This window comes from Bos javanicus, chromosome 22 (genome assembly GCF_032452875.1).
Source record: "Bos javanicus breed banteng chromosome 22, ARS-OSU_banteng_1.0, whole genome shotgun sequence".
In the NCBI taxonomy this organism is placed as follows: domain Eukaryota; kingdom Metazoa; phylum Chordata; class Mammalia; order Artiodactyla; family Bovidae; genus Bos; species Bos javanicus.
This window is the reverse complement of record NC_083889.1, coordinates 31,561,143-31,586,540: the sequence shown is the minus strand read 5'-3', so window position 1 is coordinate 31,586,540 and position 25,398 is coordinate 31,561,143. Positions and strand designations below refer to the sequence as shown.

General features: G+C 39.3%; 1 long non-coding RNA gene across 1 annotated transcript in view; it reads left to right on the top strand.

Moving 5' to 3' along the window:
* Nucleotides 1-21,489: 21,489 nt before the first annotated feature.
* LOC133235672 (uncharacterized) overlaps nucleotides 21,490-25,398 on the top strand; it is a 703,684-nt gene continuing 699,775 nt past the window's right edge. The window contains exon 1 of the long non-coding RNA XR_009732619.1: nucleotides 21,490-24,461. This is a non-coding gene — a long non-coding RNA (uncharacterized LOC133235672). The remainder of the gene's footprint in view (nucleotides 24,462-25,398) is intronic.

Below are 25,398 nucleotides of genomic sequence, written 5' to 3'. Positions count from 1 at the left end.
TCATTTGTATCCTTGTCTTTTCCAGCTTCTAAGGGCCACCTGGATTCCTTGGTTCATGGCCTCTTCTTCCATCATCAGGGGCAGCCAGGTTGCACCCATCTGACTATTCCTCCATAGTCACATCTTCCTCTGCCTGTCACATTAGCAGGAAAGGGCTTTGTTAAGGACTTATGTGACCAGGTTGGGCTCATTCAGGTAATTCAAGCTCAACCACCATATCAAAGTCCTTAACATCTGCAAAATTCCTTTTTCAGATTAGGTAACATATTCACAGGTTCTGAGGATTTGGATGTAGACATTTTGGGGAGGCCATTATTCTGCCCATGTGCACAGAAAGATGCAGAGAGCCCCACAGCAATGGCAATGACTGCCATCAGTGTTCTTTGGTGCCTCCTTTGTGCCTTTTGGGGCTTCCCTGGTGGCTCAGAGGTTAAAGCATCTGCCTCCAATGCGGGAGGCCCGGGTTCGATCCCTGGGTCGGGAAGATCCCCTGGGGAAGGAAATGGTAACCCACTCCAGTATTCTTGCTTGGAGAATCCCATGGATGGAGAAGCCTGGTAGGCTACAGTCCACAGGGTTGCAAAGAGTCAGACACGACTGAGTGACTTCACTTTGTGCCTTTTACAAAAATGACCACCTATGATGTATAGTCGGCACTCAGTGAGTATTTGTTGAGAAAAATGAATGGATTTATTGATTCTTATCTGTATTCATCAGATGGCATTATTTGGAGCATTTAGCATAAGTGGGAAGGCACTTCAGCACTGGTTACTAGCAGAGAAATAGGTCTTACAGGAATTTATTGATATTTATAAACTAATCCATGGGTTGGTATAACATTTGCCAGAGCCATGAAGCTACAGTAACTTAAAACTAATCATCAGGTGTTGGAAAAAAGTCACTGCTCATGCTCAGAAGTCAGAATTGAAACCTGTACAGCTGTTCCCTGAAGAAAGCAGACAGCAGAAGGTCCATAACTCTTGAGTGTTTCAACCCTTCAACTCTTGAGTTAAATATACCGGGAGAGGATGGAACCAAATTCAGCTCACATGGGCTACTTAGAGTAATCTGGTGTTCTGGAAGATTCTTCTTGGGTGTGGTCAGTGGAGTTACGAAGCTTCTGTTAATTGAGTTTTGGTTGGCATCAACCTCATGTGACTCTTTGAGAGTGAACAGAACACACAACTACCTTTGTTCCTATTGCAGATTGGAGACACCAAAGTGCAAAAAGGCTTCAGAAAAAGACCTGCCTTCAAATCCTGCATAACTGGGTAACAAAGTATCTCTAAAACAGAGGTAATGTCTACCTTGTTGATTGATGGAAGCATTAGCAAGATTTTTACCAGGCCTAGCATAGGAACAACAAATATAGTAGGTACTCAATAAGTTTTATTATTATTTACAGAATTTCTCAGCCAGCTTCTAACATTGCCGGTGATGTTTTGTTATACAAAAGTGTCATTCATCTCAGATAATTAAGAGGTGCATTTTGGTTAAGAGTGTAGATTCTAGATTTATTCATCCATTTATTCATTCTTTTTTTTTTTTTTCCACCATTCCAAAATTCCCTATTGCTGTTATGAAGACAATGAAGGACAGAGTAGTCGTGATCTGTTGTGTCATGGCTCTTGCACGCTAGTGAAAGGGACAGGTCATCAAGTAAATGAAAAAAATCAGGCTCATATACCAAGTAGCATGCTATGCTATGCTAAATCGCTTCAGTCATGTCCGACTCTGTGAGACCCCAGAGACTACAGCCCACCAGGCTTCCCTGTCCCTGGGATTCTCCAGGCAAGAACACTGGAGTGGGTTGCCATTTCCTTCTCCAATGCATGAAAGTGAAAAGTGAAAGTGAAGTCGCTCAGTCGTGTCCGACTCTAGCGACCCCATGCACTGCAGCCCAACAGGCTCCCCGTCCATGGGATTCTCCAGGCAAAAGTACTGGAGTGGGGTGCCATTGCCTTCTCCAAGTAGCATATAAGCTTTTAAAAATTGAGGTTATCTTTCATCCTTCATTCCTCATGCTCATTTTTTCAGGGAATACTTCTACTGCTAATACTACTTCTATTAATTCTATTAATAGGGAGTTTTGGAATGTGTGGGGAATAAAAGAATGAATAAATGGATGAATAAATCTAGAGTCTACACTCAATCAAAATGTATTACTTCTATTAACCTACAATTATTCATACTATTGCTATTACTACTGTACTTCACTTTTACTAAGTTTTTGTTCTGTGTCAGTCACTATTCTAATCACAGTTACTGCAATATTATGTTTAATCCACTTCTCAGCTCTATAGTGTGAATTAGGTGTTGCAGAACCCTTTCACAGCTGAGGAAACAGACACAAGAGGGTTAAACCTTGTATCTCCATCAGGGGAGTGGTGGCCCAGAATTCTAACTAGGTATTCCGACTCCAATGCTCACCATTTTTCAGAAGGAGGCAAGTCTGGGGATAACTTTCCAGTGAGGTCAGTTTCATGGAGAATGATTTGCAAAATAGAAAAGGAATGTAGGGCTGAAGGACTGAAATTCAACTTGACTGCTCTATAATAAAGGAGATAGACGTCATTTGCATCTATGTTCATTATCTGATCAGATGCCAAGTGCCTACCAGGTATTGGGTGCCCTTGCTGCTGCTGCTGCTGCTAAGTCACTTCAGTCATATCCGACTCTGTGTGACCCCATAGACAGCAGCCCACCAGGCTCCCCCGTCCCTGGGATTCTCCAGGCAAGAACACTGGAGTGGATTGCCATTTTCTTCTCCAATGCACGAAAGTGAAAAGTGAAAGTGAAGTCGCTCAGTCATGCCTGACCCTCAGCGACCCCATGGACTGCAGCCCACCAGGCTCCTCTGTCCATGGGATGTTCCAGGCACAAATACTGGAGTGGGGTGCCATTGCCTTCTCTGGGGTGCCCTTAAAAGAGATTAAATTTGTGTCCACAAGGACCCTCTCACTCCACTGTGGAGACAGGAGTGACAGGTGCTTTAAATATAATGTGCTGCCTGCTCTTACAAGGCCTTGACTATATGCTACTTAGAAAAGTTCAGGGCATCTCACCTAGCCTTGGGTGGCAAGGAAAGATATCATAGAGGAAATACATCCTGAGGAAAATTTCAGCTTTGCTTACCAGATCCTTAGAAAATTATTCACTAAGACATGAGGTTGAATGTGTATCATAATGGTTAGGAGTATGGGCTTTGAAGTTAAAACTGGCTATTTTCAAACCCTGCCTCTTCCATTTTCTAGCTCTGACCTTTTCCCGTTAAGTTGTTATCGGAAAATTGGGAACCATTTGAATATCTCTTTCTTTGGAGTGTAGTGAAGACTAGAGGGAAAACTGTTGGCACAATACTCAGTGGTTGGTGAATGTCAACACAATTTAACCTTTATTGTCTTGATTCTTGTCAATATCATCATTGTCATCATCATTTTAATTTTTAAAAAATTATTTATTTTTTAATCGAAGGATAATTGCTTTACAATATTGTGTTGGTTTCTGCTGTACATCATCATGAAGCGGTGAGAGGCATACATATGTTCCCTTCCTCTTGGACTTCCCTCCCACCTCCCATCCCATCCCACCCCTCTAGGTTGTCTCACAGCACCAGTTTGAGTTCCCTGAGTCATACAGCAAATTCCCACTGGCTATCTATTTTATATATGGTAGTGTATATGTTTCCATGCTACTCTCTCCGTTTGTCCCACCCTCTCCTTGCCCCCGTGTCCAAAAGTTTGTTCTTTACGCCCGTGTCTCCTTTGCTGCAGTGCAAATACGTTTATCAGTACCAGTACCATCTTATTAAATTCCATATATATGCATTAATATACAGTACTTGTCTTTCTCTTTCTGACTGAGTTCACTCTAGGCTTCAGGTTCATCCCCGTCATTAGAGCTGTCTCAAATACATTCCTTTCTATAGCTGAGTAATATTCCATTGTATATTATGTACCACAACTTCCTTATCCATTCATCTTCCTATGGACATCTAGGTGGCTTCCATGTCCTAGCTATTGTAAATAGTGCTGCAGTGAACTCTGGGGTACATGTGTCTTTGAATTATGATTTTCTCAGGGTATATGCCCAATAGTGGGTTTGTTGGGTCATATGGCAATTTTATTCCCTGTTTTTTAAAGAATTTCCATACTGTCTTCCATAGTTGCTATGTCAACGTACATTTCTACCAGCAGTGTAAGAGGGTTGCCTTTCTCTGTACACTCTCTAGCGTTTATTGTTTGTAGACTTTTTAATGATGGCCATTCTGACCGGAGTGAGATAATACCTCATTGTGGTTTTGATTTGCATGTCTCTAGTAATGAGTAATATTGAGCATCTTTTCATGTGTTTATTAGCCATCTGTATGTCTTCTTTGGAGAAATGTCTGTTAAGGTCTTCTGCCCACTTTTTGATTGGGTTGTTTGTTTTTCTGGTATTGAATTGCATAAGCTGCTTGTATATCTTGGAGATTAATCCTTTTTCAGAGAAATAATCTTAAACTGCAAGGCAGGTAACAAAGGGATATTTTTAGTAGTTGCTGAATTCTTAAGAAACCTAGTATATTGGTCTTAATTTTTGGAGCTGGAAAAATTTCAGACACTTTATAAGTCCCTGTGATCTTATACAAATATATATATATATTACTGGAATTGATGTGTGGAAAGAGCACAGTTTGTTTTTACCCCAGTTGAAAATGTGCAGTGACATAATATAACCCTTTAAGATAACAGAAGCCAGCTGCCCCATTCATATTTAAATATGAGTCACCTTCCAGGGAGACTTGCAAGATTCTATGTGCCAAGCTGGAAAAGTAAAAATTGCTTGCGAGGCGGGAAAGAATAAATTCACACTTGGAGGGAGGTATTATAGGCTAGAGGCCTCATCTAGCCAATTCCCCTTTGGAGTAGAAAATGACACCCTAGTGGCCAGAGACGAGAACTGCAGCACCGTGACATCATGGTTCAGATTATTGAAGTATGGCGCCCTCGTCACATTTGAGGAAGCCTTTCCACTGAATTAGAAATATTTTGTATGAATGGCATATATGCCCAGGGACAAACATGGTCTACTGTAATGACTTTTAAAAACCTCAGTGTAGTTATTTCTTAATTCCTCACACCAACGTGTGGGGGACCTTGGGGACCTTATGTGTTTTGCATTATGTTGGCCAAACCACTTCCAGTGTCTTCTAGTTCAGCTGAGTAAGTCTCAGAAGAAAAATAAAGGTAAAATTCTTGACAATAGGGACAGCAAAAGCAAGGTCAGAAACTTTGAATAGTGTTTGTCTCCATGAGTGTTTGCTGAGAACCCATCAGAAAGAAGAGGCTTGGTGCTTGGGGACAACATTTAATAAATTAATTATGTGTGTAAATTAAATTGACACGTAGACAGTTGGGTGAGGTTAGGAGGTTAGTTTGAAGGAATGACAAATTGCTAATAAGGGCTCCTCTCGTGGCTGAATCAGATTTGCTATGGGTCTGTCTCTGTGAACTTTTACCTGAATGATAATTCAGTGATCAGTACTCAGTTGAATCAAAACCTGGCAGTCACTTTAATATAGGCAGTTTTTGGACAAGCTGTGGGATATCTCCTGTTGCATAAAGTAGTCCGTGTCACTGAAAAAAATCCTGCTCACTACCAATTGCAGTTGGCATGACTTCTGGAAGTAGAGTTACATTGTTAGAAAAGGTAAAACAGCAGATGTAAAGGTGAACTTGAATTTTGCCTTCCAATAAAATCTCTTGAAAGGAAATGCCTATATGAACCATACACTTTGACTTCTAATTCATCTTCTACCAATTTAACAGCATAATTCAAGACATACTAAAGGACTTAACAATGAAGATGTTCAGATTAGCATTGTTTAATGCACGACTGGAAATTAAAATATGTATGCTGCTGCTGCTGCTAAGTCGCTTCATTCGTGTCTGACTCATCGAGACCCCATGGACTGCAGCCTACCAGCCTCCTCCGTCCATGGGATTTTCCAGGCAAGAGTACTGGAGTGGGGTGCCATCGCCTTCTCTGAAAATATGTATAGTGAGGTGTTAAGTAAATTATGAACATTCATACAATGAAGTATTTTGTGCTATTAAAGGATACATCTATGTTTATGTATGTGTGTATATATATAAATATGTCATGTAAAGATGTGTCATATATTAAGTGAAAAATAAGATGGTAATTCTAATTTTGATCATGATGATCTCATTGGACTGTTATCTTTTTCTACAATGTTCTTTAAGAAGAAATTGTAGAACCTCTTTTCTATTTGAGATCTTTCTATTTCTATTAACTTAATTATTCACTTTATTTTGGTCATGTTTTGATGTTTGATTTATTGGCCATATCAAAAGTAATACTTACTTTTAGTAAAGAGAATTTAGAATAGAAAACTTATTTCCTTAACTGTATAACTATTTATTCATAAGAAAAGCAAAAAAAGAAAGATTACCCCCAATAATGTTTTCACTTTAACAGTGCTGCCGTAATAATTTGAATTTCTTGTGTACTCTTGGTAACCAGTCTGATGTCAGTGTGACGTCATTGCAGCATCAGGATACCAAGAAATCACTCCTAACTCTGCTTGAGCAAAAGCCGTCCTGTCTCTCTTCATCTATCAGCCTAGCATCTTCTTGCAGTTAGTGAAGAAGTTGGAAGAGTAAATAATAAATAGTGTCATATTATCATAAACCTTGCCTCCATTAAATATATATGGAGAAATATTTTGTGATTTCTGTGTTAAATTTCACTTACAGCCTTACGTTGTTATAGCAGCAGACTTTGGCTAAATGTAGGATTCTAGGGTTGCCATCCCACCTAGCTTAATTTGATGAAAATTTAGAATGCCCCTTTAGCATTAATGCTGCATATGATAGCTACATACACATACTTGCATGTAAATTACATCAGGGTTTCTCGTTCTTGGCTCTAGCGACATTTGGGGTTGAATACTTCTTTAGTGGAGACAGCTGTCCTGTGCACCATAGGATGCTTAGCAGCCTCCAGGGCCAGTGCTCACTAGATGTTAGCAGCACTTCTAATCTACCTCTTCCTCAATTGTGAATAACCAAAAATGTCTCCAGAAATTGCCAGATGTCCCCTGGAGTGGGGAGATAACCCTGGCTGAGGTTGATCTGTAAGTATAATATTCATGGGCATTATTTTGGGATGGTGACAGCATGATTAACATCCCCTCTTTAGTCTGCTTATCTTGTTCTAATTTGTTTATACTGATGTGTATGACTCTGATATTTGAAAAAAGGCCAGAAGACAAAACAAATAATAATAAATGAAGCAGAGCTCTGAAAAACAGAACCTACAGCACTAAATTACTTAAGGCACTTCAGTTGTAGAGTGCTCTCTTATTTGCAGTTACCTTCACATATACATATTCTTTTGGAGACTTTCAATTTTGTAAAGTAGATGGATAAGGGATTATTAACATCCTTCTTTATGGATTTAAATACTCAGGTCAAGATCAAGGTCATCTAAGTGGCTAAAGTGTAGAACTTGCACCAGCACTCCAGCCTCTTGATTGTGAATTTCCTTACCCACTCTTCCAATGCTGATCACCTTTTCCATGTGTGATATGGAGATATGGCTCTGATATCCACTGGGCTTCCTATTCCTGTGGTCAGATAAACTCTTTGATGGGGAATGAGAATTAGCAAATAGAAAAGGGAACAGAAGGGCAACACATCTCCTATTAAAGATGTGAGTGATGGTGGGGGTCTCAGATGGATGACTGATTTCCTTGACTGAGCTTCCTCCTAGGGTCCCAAGCCATCTTCACATTTTTAATCTTCAAGGAGACTGACAAGTATCAATTTTGTGAGTTATTTTCTATGAAATCATTTACATACTCAACTTTTCTGTCTGTATGCATATTTATTTTAAGAAATTTTAATGGAATTTATTCATCTACTTCCAGGGGAAAAGATACTTCCAGATTTCCCATTATATTAAGTTTCTGAAGGGATCTCTTTTTTTTCCATAGGTGCATTTCCTCTGGTTCTGTTAACATAATGGGAATTAAGCATGTGCATCGACCAATATCTCTCTCCATATGCTGGGAATTTAATTTCTCAGTCTAGGTGTGTTTTGGATAAGGTACAGTAATTATTATTACCCATTAATATCAGAGTGCACAAAAATACCCTGAGAAGTAAATATTTAATATTTCACACTCATTGGCTTTTTTTAGTTTTTAATCTACTGTGTGCATAGCAAGCAAATTATATGTCTTTTCTTGCACCATTCTTAAAATTAAGCTCTTTTAATTTTGAATAGTATCTGGTTGTGAAACACACACCATTTTATTTTCTTACAATGAGTCTCAAGCATTCCAGCCTCTCTAAGAAGGAGTCAACATATATTAATAGATATAGGTGAATGCAAGAGATCTTATTTTAGATTTTAATTTTCGTTTCAATTTTAAGAGCATTAATATGTCGCCCCGGTGACTACACTTTTAATTTAACCTACCGGGCTTGCATTCTCACATTTCAAAACTGACGAATAGGGAAGGTGGGAAGGCTTTATGTAGTGTTGGACTTGGCATAACTCCTTTAAAAGCAACATTACCCATCTCTGGGTCTTGGAATACCTTGCAAAGAGGAAAGCCCAGCACATAATTTGGTTCTCCAAATAATTCTTGAACTAATCAAATCAATCTGTACCTCATAACTCCTCCATTCCCTCTCTTGGCTTCCTTGTCTGTTGATTTTGCATCTTCCCTGTTCTGTCCCTGGTTTGACCCTCAAATGTGAGCATTTGTCTTCAGGGTTGTTCCTTTCTGTTCTGTCTGTGACTTACTCAAGTCTGTAAAGCTTAATCATAGCTGTGGCCACCACTTAAGACATCATTTACCCAAAAGCTCTAGGAGAGGTTCCAATCATCCAAAATTTCCATTAGCTTAGATTTAGAATTGTAGACTCAGTTGTGTCCAAAAGCCAGATCAGTGATGTAGGTGTGTGGAGTGTGCAGTGGGCAAGACAGTAGGGGTGTTGAGGAGTGTGGTGACTGGAGCACTCAAGACCTGCTTAAAGGGGGAAGTGGCTCCATCATTTCTGCTCAATGCTCCGCAGTGTGCGCTCAGTGTTGCCAGATATTTTTGTTAAGAGAGAAGTCAGAAATCTAGACTTGATTTAAATATTTCTATTTTCTTTCCTTTCCCCTCCCCTTTTTAAAATTTGTAGTTAGTTCATTTATAGCAGTATCGTGTTAGTTTTAGGTGTAAAGCACAGTGATTCAATTGTGTGTGTGTGTGTGTGTGTGTGTGTATGCATATGAAAGTGTTAGTCACTCAGTTGTGTCTGACCTTTTGTGACCCCATGGACTGTAGCCCGCCAGGATCCTCTGTCCGTGGATTTCTCCAGGCAAGGATATTGGAGTGGATAGCCATTCCCTTCTCCAGGGGAACTTCTGGACCCAGGGATTGAACCCAGGTCTCCTCTTACAGGTGGATTCTTTATTGTCTGAGCCACCAGAGAAGCCCATATAAATATATACTTTTTGGATTCTTTTCCCTTATAGGTTATTATACACTACATACTATTTTCAAATGTGACAATTAATTTCTAATTTTAAAAAATACTATTGTGTAGCTATCAGTGAATTTTCAGAGAATATCAGAGAATTTTGAAATTTGCCTGGATATTTGACGATGTGGTGGAATTAGTGTTAGCTTTTTGGACGTGCTATTAGCATGACAGTTACGTTTTTTAAACTCTTCTTATATTTTAGAAATACTCACTGAACTCTTTGCAGATGTATGACACAGTGTTGGAGCTTTGTTTCAAAATGATCCAGAGGTTAGAGTGGGGATATGGGAATCAGTGAAACAGAGGTATAAATGAAGTGACTTTGACCCTGGATAATGGTTGGATACATGCATATTTAAGTTTGTATATGTTTGAAGTTTCCATAATAGTTAAAAACTTGTGATTTGGTTGTGTCTTTTCTAAGAAATATATGATTTTTGCACAAATTCCAAATGTGTCATATGTTGGAAAAAAGATCAGTTTTCCTTTTTTTAAAAAAAAATTTAATAAATTTATTTTTTGACTGAATGATAATTGCTTTACAGAATTTTGTTTTTTGTCAAACCTCAACATGAATCAGCCATAGGTATACATATGTCCCCTACCGCTTGAAATTTTGTCACCTTTCTTACTTACATTTTCTTTCTTTTCTATTGGAATTGGAATCTGCCTGTTTATCCCTTCCCCTCTGGACTATGAGCTCCTTGAGGACAATTAATGGTTTGACATCGCAGTGCTGAGCCAGTGCCTGAAAGACAGCCTTTCATTTATTCAGAGATATTTGTTGAGCCTCTTACTATGTAGCAATTTTTAGATATTATTTCTTCTAGCTACTTCAGTTCTACTTTTTCGTTGTTGTTGAAAGTGAGATGGTCTTACTCTTCTGAACGAGGAGCGTAATATTCTGATTATCCTTTGGGTGCTTTGCTTTCTTACTCTTGGCTTCTGTACGCACTGATCCAGAGCCTCATTGACTGGTTGATTTTGATCTTCTTTTTCTCTCTTCTCCTTCTTAGCACACCTGAAGTGACAGATGAAGGGCTTCTTGGAATTCCTATTGCCTTTTCCCAATCTCAGATTTGATATCCTGCCTTGACAAACTCTCTTCTTTTGTTCTTTTATTCAGCAGAGATTTGTCAAGCACCTGCTATATGTCAGGCCATGTTCTAGACTGTTAGAATCTAGTTGTAAACAAAACAGACACATGTATTTGCCTTAGATGAATGAGGAAGATGAATAAAAACTGGGTTTCCACAATGGAAAGAAGGATTTGGTAGCTTCTTAAAAGCTGTATCTGTTCTTTATCAGGAGTTATGATCCCTTTTAGATTTTTCTATTTTTGTTTTCTTTTTGAGTATGTGTTTCTAGAGAGAACTCTTTATCCTTTTCTTCTTTTTAAGACACACTTGATATTTTACATATGGTGTCTTTCTCTCCTCCTTAAAAATGTTAATGGATATATACTGCCGAGGTTGAAAATAATTTAATAAAATTCAGTTAAATAATATTAAAATTCATAGCATATCAATACAAATGTTTATATATCACATCTAACACTTCGTTAGGTGTTAAGACAGAGTGTTATTGAAATTAACAAAAGATTCTCATTCGTGGTGGAAGATAAACAGCCCTAAGCTATCTGTTCTTTCCACTTTGCATATTAGGCCATGTTCGATTCAGTTCCATGTACTTTTCCTATGACAGGCGGCTGTATCTGGATGCCAAAGTTAGCTGGTGCTATCTTGAAAAAAAAGCCTTATCTATATAAATGAACTAGTTTAAAAATACTATGGCTTTTAGTCAACTAATCAGCTCTGAAAGTAGCTGCATCCAGAGAAAACATTTATCTGTAAGAAATAACTAATCTGTTTGTGTCCCAAAAAAGGCAGGCAGGAATTTACGGATGTGATAGCCAGAGCTCTGTGCCAAGAGAAAAGGACTTAGCTTCTTAATTCCCCTACTCAATTACATCAGAACCCTTCCTTTCTCTTCTTTTGTCACAAAATGACCCTTCCCAGCTTTAGTCAAGCAGGAATGCAGAATAAATTTTGTGGGCGATTTGTAACTTTTCTTGGGGAGAGGGAAGTGATGACACTTTCTTTATGCCTTCTTTCCCTCTCTCTTGGGGTATGTTTATTTATCTTCTTTTTAAGGTTATTTGATACTAAAGGGGTGGAATATTTTTAATTCACTTTAAAAGAATGTTTTCACATACATTTAAAAAATTTTGGATTATTCTTGTAGGACTTTAACACAACACTGAAACTTTGGCACCCACAAGCATAATTCAACGAAGAATTGTCTTTGCCTTGTTTGAGGACATTCAGTTTTGAAATAACAGCATTAGAGTCTTTTGAAAATAACAGAACATGAACAGAAAATTATTTCCCTTGGAAAAAACTGTAGCTAATTTTTCCTTTGGCTGATTTGCTGCTGAAATCACACATTCGTATAAATGCCAAGCTATACATATGCATATACATATGTATATGGATGAGCACGTGTGTGTGTGTGCGCGCGCGCATGTGTGTGTGTGTGTAGAACTCCACTCTACAATCATGCTAGAAATTGGAGAATTTGTCTTTTTAAATTAACACTCATTCACATCCAGGTCAGGAAGTAATGCAGAATGTTGGTGTTGCTAGGACACTTCATCCAAGATTTCAATTAATTAAGTTTTACAATTCCCCCATGCAGTGGGCAAATACTGTCATTATCTCTACTTTATTGATGGGAAATTTGAGAGTAAAATCTTGTTCAAGGTCAAACAAGATCCAGGTCCTCAGAGCCACAGTGAAAAGGAAATCTGAAACATTCATATGCTATTTCAAGCTGAAGATAAGTATTGGTTGAGTGAATGAAATATCCATATGAAAGAGATTTGGGTTCTGAATGGTCACAGTATCCCCTCATTTGTTTTTTTCCTTTTGAGAAAAATGCCGTCTAACCCACGAATTTAGTTAAATTGTCTTCATCCTCAAGAAAGGAGATGAGGAAAGGCTGACCTACAGACCTAAAGGTGGCAGTCGAGGCTGGCACTGCAGAGGGATAGTGGGAGAGGTAGCTAACAAGCAGCCCAGTTTTCCCAGCCCAGTTGGCAGGATGTCACAGAGTCTCACCATTATGCAGCAGAGTGGGTGCTGCACTCCATACCATGAAGCTGCCTTTCTGCTCAACTTGCTTTGCACCTGCAGTTCTACTTTGTCTCAGTTTTGGAGCAGTATAAGTCCAACTAACTCAGAAAGATTGGGATATGCCATATAGAATCACCAGATTTAACAACAAAAGTAAATCTCTTAAAATTATAAGACCAATAGAGAAAATGACAGGATTTATACACTTTGAAGTATAATCCTTGTCCTGGAACCAGATTGAGTCTCGGTCCATAAAAACTCAGGGCTGACTTTGTGGCTTTTAAGGCTGAGAAGTAAGCATTTTGTCTAAAATTCTTAGGATATTAGGTAACTGATCTTATCATTTAACTTTCCAATAATCATGAAAAGGGGTCATGCCTAGAAACTATTCTTGTCCAGAGTTCTTTTCTCTTGACATTCTCTCATTTGTTTCTCTCTGGTAAAAGAGGACTTGCATTCACGGAGTGCTTCCTGCTGCTGCTGCTGCTAAGTCACTTCAGTCATGTTCGACTCTGTGCGACCCCATAGACAGAAGCCCACCAGGCTCCGCTGTCCCTGGGATTCTCCAGGCAAGAACACTGGAGTGGGTTGCCATTTCCTTCTCCAATGCATGAAAGTGAAAAGTGAAAGGGAAGTCACTCAGTCGTGTTCGACTCTTAGCAACCCCATGGACTGCAGCCTACCGGGCTCCGGGCTCCGCCGTCCATGGGATTCTCCAGGCAACAGTACTGGAGTGGCTTGCCACTGCCTTCTCCGGAGTGCTTGCTACTCACCAACAACTGTGTACATCATCAAAGATGGCTCACAAGAGGTAGATTTTATTTTTAATCTCATTTTATATTTAAAGAAACCAAGGAAGAGAGATTAAATAATTGACTAAGAGCACACAGCTGTCATCAGACAGAATACAGATTTGAATCTGGTTTGTAGGACTCCAAACCCTACGCCTACAGGAATTATCATTCCCCATGCCAGCAGGTAGCTATTAATATACCCTTTTTACAGGTTGAGGAAACCAGGAAGGTTAACTGAGCTGCTTGAATTCACAGCTCTCTATTTTTTTTCTAATAAATAACTTATTCCACCAGACCACAGACTTGTGGGATGAGAAAACTGTGTGCTGGTGAGAAGGTTTTTGTAAGTATTATTTGTCAAGTGACATGTTTATGGTATGAATAAGTAATAATTGAATATGAGTCAATAGAAATTTAATTTTAAAATACGGGAAGAAAACATTAGGTAAGCACTTTAGACAGAGATCATACATTCAAATTTTGGTTTCCAGGGTCAGTTTGGTGATGGCTGGCTTTTTAGCTGTTTTAGTGAATAACGCAATCCTTTACTCATTGCACCTGCACATATTTAGAACTGTCACCTGTATATTTATTGTTAAAGATGATAATGAAAAAGCTCAAAGATACAGACTGTCTTGAAGATCTTGATTTTCCAGTGAAAGGATCTACTATATGGAAAACCATGAGTAAGAAGCACTATGAGATGCTCTATGAATTTACAGGAAAAGCGAGATCATAGTCAGTTGGTATTAGTCAAGGGTGTCTTCATGGCTATCATTTATTGTGAGCTATGTCTGAAAGGAATGAATATTGGGATTTGTTAAGAATTACATGAAGAGGTGGGCTTCTCTGGTGGTTCAATGGTAAAAAATCTGCTTGTGTGGGAATCAGGAAGGCAAAAACCTCCTGAGGGGAAGCACTCTTTTCTTTGATAATAGACGAAAAAGTCAGGAAGATGTGCTGACTATACACAATAACTTTTGATCAGTGGCCAGCCTTGTTCTGCCCCTCTGGCTGTTTCTGAGCAAACTTTTCTGCTACCTGTTGGTGAAGCTCTAGAGTTCGACTTAATATGAAGGTTATCCTGAGAGAAATAGAGGGCTTGGATTTTTTCCATCACATCATTCGGTAGTCACAGCTCGGGAGCAGGGCTGCTAATATCTAGTCTGTAGTGGCTAGGGATGCTGCTAAACACCTCACAATACACAGGACACGCCACTTGCCAAAAGAGAATTATCCAGCCCCAAACATCAGTAGTTCTGACTCTGAGAAACTATGATCTACATATATGAAAACTTAAGCTGCATTTGGAAGGTTGAGTAGTTCTCACCGGCAAAAGTTTAGGATATATACAGATTTGGAAGGGCATTTCATTTGAAGAGAAATGTTGGGCTACTTAGATGGCATGAAAGTAAAAGTGTAAGTCACTCAGTTGTGTCTGACTCTTTGTGAACCCATGACTGTAGCCCACCAGGCTCTTCTGTCCATGGAATTCTCCAGGCCGGAATACTGGAGTGGATAGCTGTTCCCTTATCCAGGGAATCTCCCAACCCAGGGATCGAACCCACGTCTTGTGCATTGCAAGCGGATTCTTCACCATCTGAGCCACGAGGGAAGCCCACTTTGATGGCATAATGATGCCTTATCATGAAGAGAAATGGATGTAGGTGAGCTGAAATCATTTGTACTTATTTTAATAAGGAGTGAGGAAAGTCATTTCGGGTTTCTGGGATGAGGCAAAAACTTGAGGCAAAAAAGTTTATTGTGTATAACTTTTATTGGGTATAACTTTTTTTGTGGGTGCAAAAAAAGAAAGATGGGTGCAGTGATATGAGTAGCATGAGAGGCATGGGGAGCAAGTGGAGGTGGGAGGTGACATCAGAAGTCTGGATTGGAAATCATGAGAGCTTCAACTAGGGATGGTGATGACAGAGGCAGCTCCGAAAGAAGGATGGCTGTCCAGTTGTTGCACAGGACAGAACCTGAGTTATGTGGCTTGTGGAAGGTGAAGGAAAGGCCATTCCAAAGGTGAGTGCTTTGACAATGGGGTCCCGGACAGATAGGCACAGCAGGAAGAGGGGGTTGGAGGAAAGGAAATGAATTTGGGTTTGGAGGTATTCAGATCGAGATGCTGGCAAAACCTCCATTTGGGGGCCTCCCAGCTGGTGAATGCAACTGTGTGTCCTGCGCTCAGAACCATGACTGGGTCTGGGGACCATGCTAACGTCTTTCTTCTAAGCCAGAGGTTCTCAACTGGCAACCTGAAGCCCCATCTGCACTACAGATGTGTTTTGTTTGGCTCGCATAGTGTTTTAAAAATCTTTAAAATTTCTAACAACATACACATCGAGAGACTGCATATAGAAATCCATCCTTTCAGCTTGTCTTGGAATATCAGCCCATCTGGCAATTCTGGGTTCTGGTTTTGGCATGGCAGCAGCCTGAGCTGAGGCTTAGCCATCTCCTTTCGCCGGGTCATGCCATCTGGTTGCCTCCATCCACTGCTCCCTATGAATTTCACCTGGCCGGCACATCGTGCTCGTTGACTCCCTGCCTCAAAACTGAGTTTGCAGTCCCTGTTCAGGGTATGATTGAATTATTGACATACCTTTGAAAGGAACCTTTCTGAAGATGGGTGCCCTCAATCTCTGCCCAGTAACCACAGGCCTCCTCCCTTTACTTCCTCAATGGTGTCTTGTTTCTACAGCATCTTCCATTACGCTCTCTAGGTTCCTCCCATGATCTTTTGCCCTTGAACCCAATCATTTTGGTGAATGAATGAATAATTACATGAGTGAATGAACCTGCTGCTTACTCGTCATTCTTTTGGAACCCTGATATTCTTAACTTTCCGAACCTTTTCATCTTTTCCCAACCTGTTTTTCTAATCCATTTTTTCTTCCGTTTGCCTTCTGAACCATTTAGCTATTTACCCCCTGCTGGTTTTCTTGCTCTTCTTTGAGTATGGATTCAGTGGCAGCAGCTGTGAAAGTCCTGGAGGTCAGCCCTTCCCAGAATTCCCTCCAGCTCATCTTCATATCTCTAGGTGGGATCTCTGTATCTCCTCTGAGAGCACAGCTTCAAATGGGTAAGTCTCGGAGTTATATCCCTTTCCTTCAAAATGATTTCCATCCTAAGTCACCTTCTAGTGGAAAATTCTAGAGCTGCAGCTGCACATCCCTTCCTCATTCTTCTAGAAACGTCTCTGTCATCTTTTGTGGGCCTCTCATTCTTGTCATGGGAGATGGGACAGCAAGGTAGTTCAGAGCGTGGGCTCTGGGACCTCAGCTTCAGTCTTACCCCCTTCCACTCCATTGCTGGCAGGCTCGTCAGCAAGATGAGGTTGTTTTGATGATTAATTAGGTAATATTTGTAAGGACTTAGCTCAGTGCCTGGCATATTTTGATCTTCATTAGCGGAAACACCATCACTCTGTATCATGATTCAAGGACCCCTGTCCACAATAAATTTTTTTCCGCCAAGGTCAGTCCTCAGATTCCCCACTCTTAATTCTGACTGCCGTTCTTGTCTGGGTTCTTACAGAATTGTACGATGAGGTTGTGAGCTCTCAGAAGGCCAGAACCATGTTGTATACCTCCTTTGGCCCCAGTCAGCATATTCTAAAGGCCAAGTTTACCCAGGACTTTCCATGAGTATTTGTGGGATAAACAATTATTTAAGACTGCGAAGCACAAAGCTGTCTTAAAACAGAGTTCTGCCGCCTTTTCATTTAATTAGAAGGAAAATGTTTCCTGTTTCTCATTGATCTATTGTACTGTCTGAAGGAAGGAATAATCAAATACACCAAGTACTCATCCAGCAGGCTCGCTTAGAAAATTGGGACTTTCATGCTTTAATTAAGAACTTGTAGTTCATCGTTTGGCCAGAAGATGGTGCAGTGTTCAAGGGATCATTCCCTCTGAAAGTCAAAACTGATTTTAAAGGAGTAAACTTGCAACCCAACCAAGTCTATAAAGAAATAGAAGAAAGTGATGCCAGTTCAGCTCTGACACCGTCCTGGGGCTTAGCAAGTGTCATGCTTTCATGTCGTTTCTTACTTCCTACTGCCTAGCATAATGAGCTGGAGGATTCTTCTAATTAGCTAAATATTATTGTGCATCAGAGTGGGGCCCTGCTTCCTGTACATTCTTATTTGTGTTTTGTCAGCCAAAGGAAGAAAGCTGTTAGAGGCAGGAGCAGATGTAAGAAAGGCACAAAACATGCCAAGAAGTCATGGTACTTCTTTACTGTTAAGTAAGTCATTCTGCTTTGCATACTTTTATTCCGATATTAGTATGACTCTTTCAGATCAATCTGTCTGACTGCAAAAGTCTTTTGTGTGTTTAGATGTGTGCTTTGTGTGCCGTGTATATGTGTCAAGTTTTCCTCGCCTCGGTAAACGTCAGATGAGTAGGCTTTTATTGCTGTAATATCCAATATAAAATATAAACCGACATCACTTTCTCATCATCATTATTATTATTCAGTGATGGACCCAGCCAGGTAAATAATCCTGCTGTTTGATTCAATTTCCTGTTTACATCGATTGGAAACAAGTTTAAAAAGACTCAAAGTTGGTGCTGATCAGGCATCTTCTATCAAATTTGTGTATCATACTTACTCCAATTTTTTTTTTTTACCATGTAAAGTCTTCTGAAAATTGAAAACTAATTTATTATCATGTAGTTATTAGCACAATCACAAAAGAGGTCACTGGTCTTTCCTTTAATTTCTGTCACAGGCTGGAGGCTGTATTATGCTAAATCAAGGATACAGGGAGATAATTAACATAGCAACTCTGGCAAGTTTAATAGGTGAGTGATGAACACTTCGAGTTCAGTTTCAAAATCCATGTCTTAATTACCATCCGCCTGAGTGCAGTGATGAAGTGATATTATAGTTACCTTCTATCAGGCCAAAGTTTTTGTGAGTTGTCTGTAAAACTATGATTAGATTGAAAGACTTCAAGGTAAGGGAAAAGAAGAGTGTCTTGTGTTTTGTTTTACAAAACTATGTGAGATATCTTAAGCCCTTCCAGAAGCATCCATGGTACTGCTGGAGTTCTCACCCAGGATGGTGATGTCACCCTGGGGATGTTTGGCACAATCTGGAGATATTTTTGGTTCATCTAGTGGGAGAGGCCAGGGGTGCTGGTGAACATCCTACAACGTGCAGGATTAGTGCCTGGGACAAAGAATTGGTCCAGAATGTCCACAGAGCTGAGTTTCACAAACACTGCCCCAGAACCATCCATCCGCTCTATTCTTGGTTTCACCACCGGTTGCCAACAGGTGTCACCCCAGGCCCTGTTCCATTTGCAGCATTGTCAGAGACAGCGTCCATAAACCTCGGAACATATGGAATGAAATCCCCGCTGCAGAGCTTTTGTGGAAGGCAGTTACATGCTGGTGAGCTGAGGCCTATGCAACAAAAATTGATCAATTACACAAATTAAGCAGGGCCCTTAAGGAATTTATTTTATTGGTCTGGACATCTGTTGCAGTATTGTCCAAATCCAAAACTCAAATGGTGCCTCGGGTTGCCAAGTTAGGCAAGAAAATCTAGTAGCTATAAAAGTACAACTGAAAACCCTATATTAATATCACGTCCATCTGCTGAATGTTACATAAATATGCAGACTTTTTATTTTCCTTGGGAATAACATTTATTTTTACTGTGCCCAGTTTGACATTCTTATGACATTCTGTTCAGTTTATTACACTGTAACTTTAAATGTTTCTTCAAAAATGCATTTATAATGTTGTTGTTAATCTTTTTTCAAGGGTCTGTACCACCTGTTTAACTTATAGTTAAATAGAGAGGTCCTTTTTCTTATAGGAAGAATGGGAAATCTTTGGACAAAGAGGCTCAGAAAAGATTTTGAGTAACACTTGTGTAGTGTAAAGGGAAATTATATAACAGCCATGAATGCTAATATTCCATCCTGCTCTTTTTACAAGTTGAAATGTAATCTCCATTTTAAACTAAATTAGCATCATTTCCAAACAGAGTATCATATTTATATCAGATTTATACAACCACATCAGATTACTATTAACATGTAAAATAGTCTCTTTTATGCTGTGGGTAAAAAATAGATGGAAGAGAACGATTTGATTTCCGCTATAATGTCAGGGCTTTAAATTAATCTGAGTGGACATGTTGAGGTTGAGCGTTGCTCTGACATTAAAGAAACAGCAGGTAGGAGCAGCTTTACCTTAAGAACCTGTTGTGATCCTGGCAAGAGGAAAACCTTGCAGTTATGAAAGTACATCTGAAAATCATGATGTTTCCATCATGTCCATCTGCCGAATGTTAAATAAATATGTTGGTTGGTTATTTAAATATGTTGAGTGGTTAAGCCAACTGGAAAATTATAGGATATGTGTAGGAAAACTTAGAGGACATTTTTGTTCATGTTTTTTTCTTTCCTTTTTCCCCCTTCATTCTCATTTTACAGATTCAGTAAAATACTTTGGAGGAGTCAATTATTGAATGGTTTGTAGTCTAATAATGAAGTAAGCTGGGCTGGTCAGGGAAACATAAAAAACAAAACAAAACTAAACAACAACAACAAAGTGAACAAAACTTGGCATGAGCTTCAGGGAGACATTCTTACGGTATTTTTGACACAGTATTGATACGTTTATAAAATTTTGTCTAATGTATTTTAAAGATCATCTTTATTTGCAAAAGTGGAACATGCTTACTACGGGACACTTAGATCATATAAACTAAAGAGAATATTAAAAAAAATGCAGTTTTTATTTTTAATGAACATATATTGTCCCTGATTTACAAAGATGTGGTATTCAAGAGGAGAGTACCAGTGCGTGTTTTTCCTTTACTAGAAAGTCACGATTAATTGACTGTCATCCATTCCAGAATTCTTGTATACCCCCACACTTTTTGAACTAAAGAAGAAAAGGTTGTCTGGATGAATCCCAAATAACTTCACATTTAGGGAAACACACCTCTGGTGTTGAAGAAGATAAATTTTCAGAGAAATGGAGGAGTTGGCTAAGGGTTTGAATTGGCCTTGAAGGCCAGTTGCTTGCCATTTATGTATCGGTTGACTAATTCTGTTTGAGATAAGATGAGATGCTTTTTATAGTTATGCTTGTCCTGGAAAAAGAAGAGCTTAAGAGGGGTATAGGATCACCTGCAAAAAATTTTCATGCGGGTGGAAACGTGGGATAGTATTCCTTGAGGTCGGGTGGCATAAAAGAGCATCCACCAGGTGCACCTGAGACCTGACCTTCTCTGCTGCTGCTGCTGTCAGCCCCGCTGTCTCGGGCACATCACTTATTCTGTTGGTGAAATAGCTAATATGGGAACTGTTCCCCAAAACTTGTTTTTCCTCCTGTGCTGGGGGAAAAAGCCCATAAAAAGGTATCTATAGCTCAGAATTGAGCACTATTCCAATATCCAGGGATCCCTGTGATTTATATTCATGCGCCCAGTTAAGTGGATGGTTGAAAGAGAGACGGTAACTTGCTTTTGGAGGGACCGACTCTAATTGGCCCAACGAAGAATAGCTCTTGGATTCCCAACATTCTTAAAACCAACAGGCATTTTCTTTTCCTGTTCAAGAACTGCTGCATTTATTGAAGTCTATCCTTAGACTCTTGATGTAATTTCTGAATCGCCAACCATTTTGTAGACCACAACATAGTTAAAAATAAAGTAAGAAATATTGACCAAGACTCCTGAAGCCTGCAAGTGAAACAAAGCTACCACAGCAGAGGTTTACTATGGAATCTCTCTCCCGCAGTTCTTGCACTTTGAAAATGACATGATCTATCCCAAGGAATAACTTAAAGCCTGATCCACTTAAAGAGCTGCAAGTGATTTATCAGAAATGTGCTTATTTGGAAGGTTTAGCAAGACTGCTTATGGGAGGTTGTGGGGTTAACTACCAAAATTGTGCATAACTTGGATCCTGTGTATGGCAATTAATCAAGAAATTATATTCTTTGACTTTCTAACAACCCACACAGAGTGCTACATCTGTGGCGTGTTTAAATAGAGAGAGAGAGAGATGAAATATTTCTTCCAATAAAATGCTAATGGTTTTTGTTTTGAAGAAAAATATTGAATTATTGGGGTGTTAGATTTATCTGTAGGAGGGTTTCTCAAGTCACAGTCAATAAGGACTTAGGACAGAAAACCAGCTACTTCATGAAGATGATTTTCCATTCCTTTAAGTGACTTCAGGGTGATGGCGAGAGCCCTTTGTGATGAGGAGGTGAGAGCAGAGGAATAAACATGGTTACAGGGAAGGATAGCGTCCCAGGCCATTACTGTGGGCATTTCTCAACTTTTCAAGCATATTATTTAACCAGCAGCCCATGGGCATATGTTACTAAAGACAGGTAAGACCCTCCCATTATTGCTGGTATTCTGCAGATGTAACTTTCACTTAGTTACTCTGGGACCTGAGTGTTCACAGCAGGGTTTTTGTTGGTGGACACCTCCTCGGCTTCAGAACCCAGAACTTACAGCTCTCCTTGAGGCTAAGTTTCACATATTCAATTTCTGGAAATTCAAAAGAGGTACCATCCTCGTAAAAAGAAAAAGGTTTTGGCAACCAGAATGGTTTCGTAAATGTCTTTTTCACTGCTGGGTCCTTAGTGATGTGGTTCAAGTGGTTTTTAAGTTTTATTTTTCAATCTTTAGCTTTTTAAAAATTAAAAAAAAAACATTCATGAGACATCTCTTTTGTACTGATGCTGGGCAGGAGACAGGAAGCTGCAATGGCAGCTGACTCTGCCTTGCCTATCAGGATTTCATATCACAGCAAAACAGAATCAAGAGAAATATTTACGGTCTGGTAGATGCAACAGTAACAAAAAAAGCTTGTTGCTGGATGCTTACTGAGTGCCCGGTATCATTAGTCTCTTACAGACAAGGAAGCTGTGGCTTGGAGGTAGGGTAGATCATGTAGTTAACAAGAGGAGCGACCAGCATTTAAAGATCTGTATGGCTCGGGTTTCCTCTTCTTTATCCTCTACTCACTTCCTACAGTAGAAGTGTATATACAAAGCAGTACCCTAGGTCATGGCTGACATTGGTGTAGAGTGGTGTTACATGTCAGGTTTTTGCACCCACTGCTTCATGTAAACCTCACAGTAATGCTATGCACTAGATACTGTTATTATCCCCCATTTATAGATTAGCAAACTGAGGCTCTGAGAGGTTGAGCAACTTGACTAAGGTTGAGCAGATAGCATCCGAGAAACAATCTGACTCTAGATTCTTAACCACTACACTTGACTGATGTGGGATCAAGGAGACATTGTTTCTGCTTGGGGAGGTGGATAGGTATTAGGACCAGAAAAGGTATAAGGTAATCAGAGAAAGTTAGAGACATGCCCTTGATCAGGACTTGAAAGATGGTAAGACTTAATCTGACTTCCCTCAAGTTGGAGTCAATTGGAGGATGCATTTTTGAACCTTTCAGAAATTTCTTTGAAAGCTCTGTAGATCTAAATTTTAGTGAAAAGCTATTTGATTTCCTTGCATTGTGAAACTCCATCATAATGTCTGGGAATTCAGACTTATAAAACTTGGATAGAGGTGATTTTTTTTTCTTTTGAAATAATTGTAGATATATAAGAAGTTGTAAAAAAACAGCAGAGAGGTACCACATATCCTTAACCCAGCTTTCCTTTATAGTAACACTTTACATAACCACAGTATGTATCAAAAGTGAGAAACTGACGTGCAAAATAGTCAACTGGGCTATAGTTCCTTATGTGATTCTGTCAGTTTTTCAATATGAACAACTATTTTGTATAATTCTATGAAATTTTATCACATGTGTAGATTTGTGTAACTGCCCAAAGGTGATGCTTTATAATGCTGGCATAAAGGAAAAGAAAATGTTTTGAACCCTCAGTTTTTTTTTTTTTTATGTTTTGGGATTACTCTGTCCCTAAAAGAGTAGAATATTCTTTTAATTTTAATTCACTATTACCATGATGCAAGAATGGTTAATCATAGTATAGAAAGGTTACACTTTATAGAAAATGATTCCTCTCAGAGGGTATAAAATGACTCCATTAAAAAAATAAAATTCCCGTACATGTACGGTTTAAACCTTACCTATTAGATTTAATTTCTAAATATTTACAGATGGAAATGACTCTTAACTTTTCTGTATATCTCCTGCACTGAGTTGTATATTGAAGGACATAGCCTTGTGTTAATACGGGCTACACAGTCCATTGTAATTCTGTGCTTTTGTTTGTAGCTCTTTTTAACTCAGAAGGATATGCAGGCAAAACCCCCAAGTTTTCAGTGTGTTCCCCAAAGCCCCAGATATCAGAGCTTCAAGAGCTTAAAAAAGGGTTAAATTTTAATGAAAATATACCCTCTCGTCATTGTGCTTTAAATTATAATTTTAAAAGCCAATCACTTGCTTTTTTGACTGACATGTGGCATTTTGGAGAAATTTTTAAATCTTCCAAGTCTGTAAGAGATGAATTTGGGGGGCTTGTAGGTACTGTATTTAGAACAGAAAAAAAGGAGCGCTGAAATCAAAGGGGCTGAATTAAAATCCTTTGTAATTCCTCATCACAAAGAGACAGTCTCAGAACATCCATTTATATGTACATCTGTACATCTGTGCTCCTGCCTCTGACCTCAGCTTTCTGGTTTCTGTCTCCTTTCTTTACAAAATCTTTGGTTATGCATAGATACACACATTAGAGAGGAAATGGGGGCAAATGATTTAGGAATGTGCTAATTAATTCTCATTAGGTCCTATGAACCGAGAAAAAGAAGTGAAAGGTTGTCCGCCTGTGCATGTACACAATGTATATTTCTCCACACTGCTTTCCTTCTGTAGGAAAGTTATGTTCATTTCCCCTCCCGCTCCCCCTCACCCCCCGGTTCTTACACACAGTGACAGCTCGCAGCGTCCAAAGTGCTGACATGATGACTTAGAGATGTGATAAAGAGAAACACGGACGGCATTTTCTGTAAGTAACTGTGGTTCCTGCATCCAGAGAACACACGTCATCAGATCCCTGTTCTTGAGTTTCTTAATCGAAGCATCGTAATTTCTAATGAGCAGGTAGACTGCGTCCTTTGTTACTCTGTCTTTGGTTATCCGTGATGGCCAACCTTTGCTAAACAAAGATCTGTGATCCACCTTGGGATAGTCACAGATTTTCTTTTTTAAAAGGTTTTAACATTTGATAATAGGTTTTCCAGTAGCTTGAAGGGTGGCTTTTAACATTTCTTTTGCAGTTGAAGTATTTCCTGAGTTCTGTCCAAGCCCTCGATACTGAAAGAAAAGGCTTTCTGACATTTAATAGACAATGTTGTGGCTTTTTCTCTTCTTCAGACAAATGTATAGGCATTTAAACAACCACATCGTATTCTTGTAATTGAGACACCTTGCAGAAATGGCAATTATAGGGTGATTTGTGTCAAAAATATTCAGAATAAATTGTATATTACCTGATGTTTTGAAACTTTCAAAGGTACCTCTCTCTTTTCTCTCTGACTTTCTTTTTCTCTTCCTTCTTTTAAATATGAAGTAAATACTTTGCATGTTCACATTTATCCAAGTTGTCCCAGGTTTTCTCTGGATTTAGCAAAAGTCCAAAGGAACTCTCAGAGCAAAACAATCAGTGAGGACTAAGGTGTTCTTCATTCCTGAAATGAAAACAAAACAGATGTCAGGACGCTCTGTTTTGCTCTGGCTCCCAGCTTGGCTGCTTGCTCTGAGAATATTCTTGCTCCCAAGTTAGTTCTAGATTTGTTTATTTCGTCCTGGGCTCAGTGAACTTTCCACAGCCATCCTCTTCAAACAACACTTTTTTTTTTCCTGAGCTGGAGTTTATTTTGTACTCAGCCCTCATTCCATGGGCCCTGTGAATAACTCTAACACAAAGGAAAACTCTCCTCCGG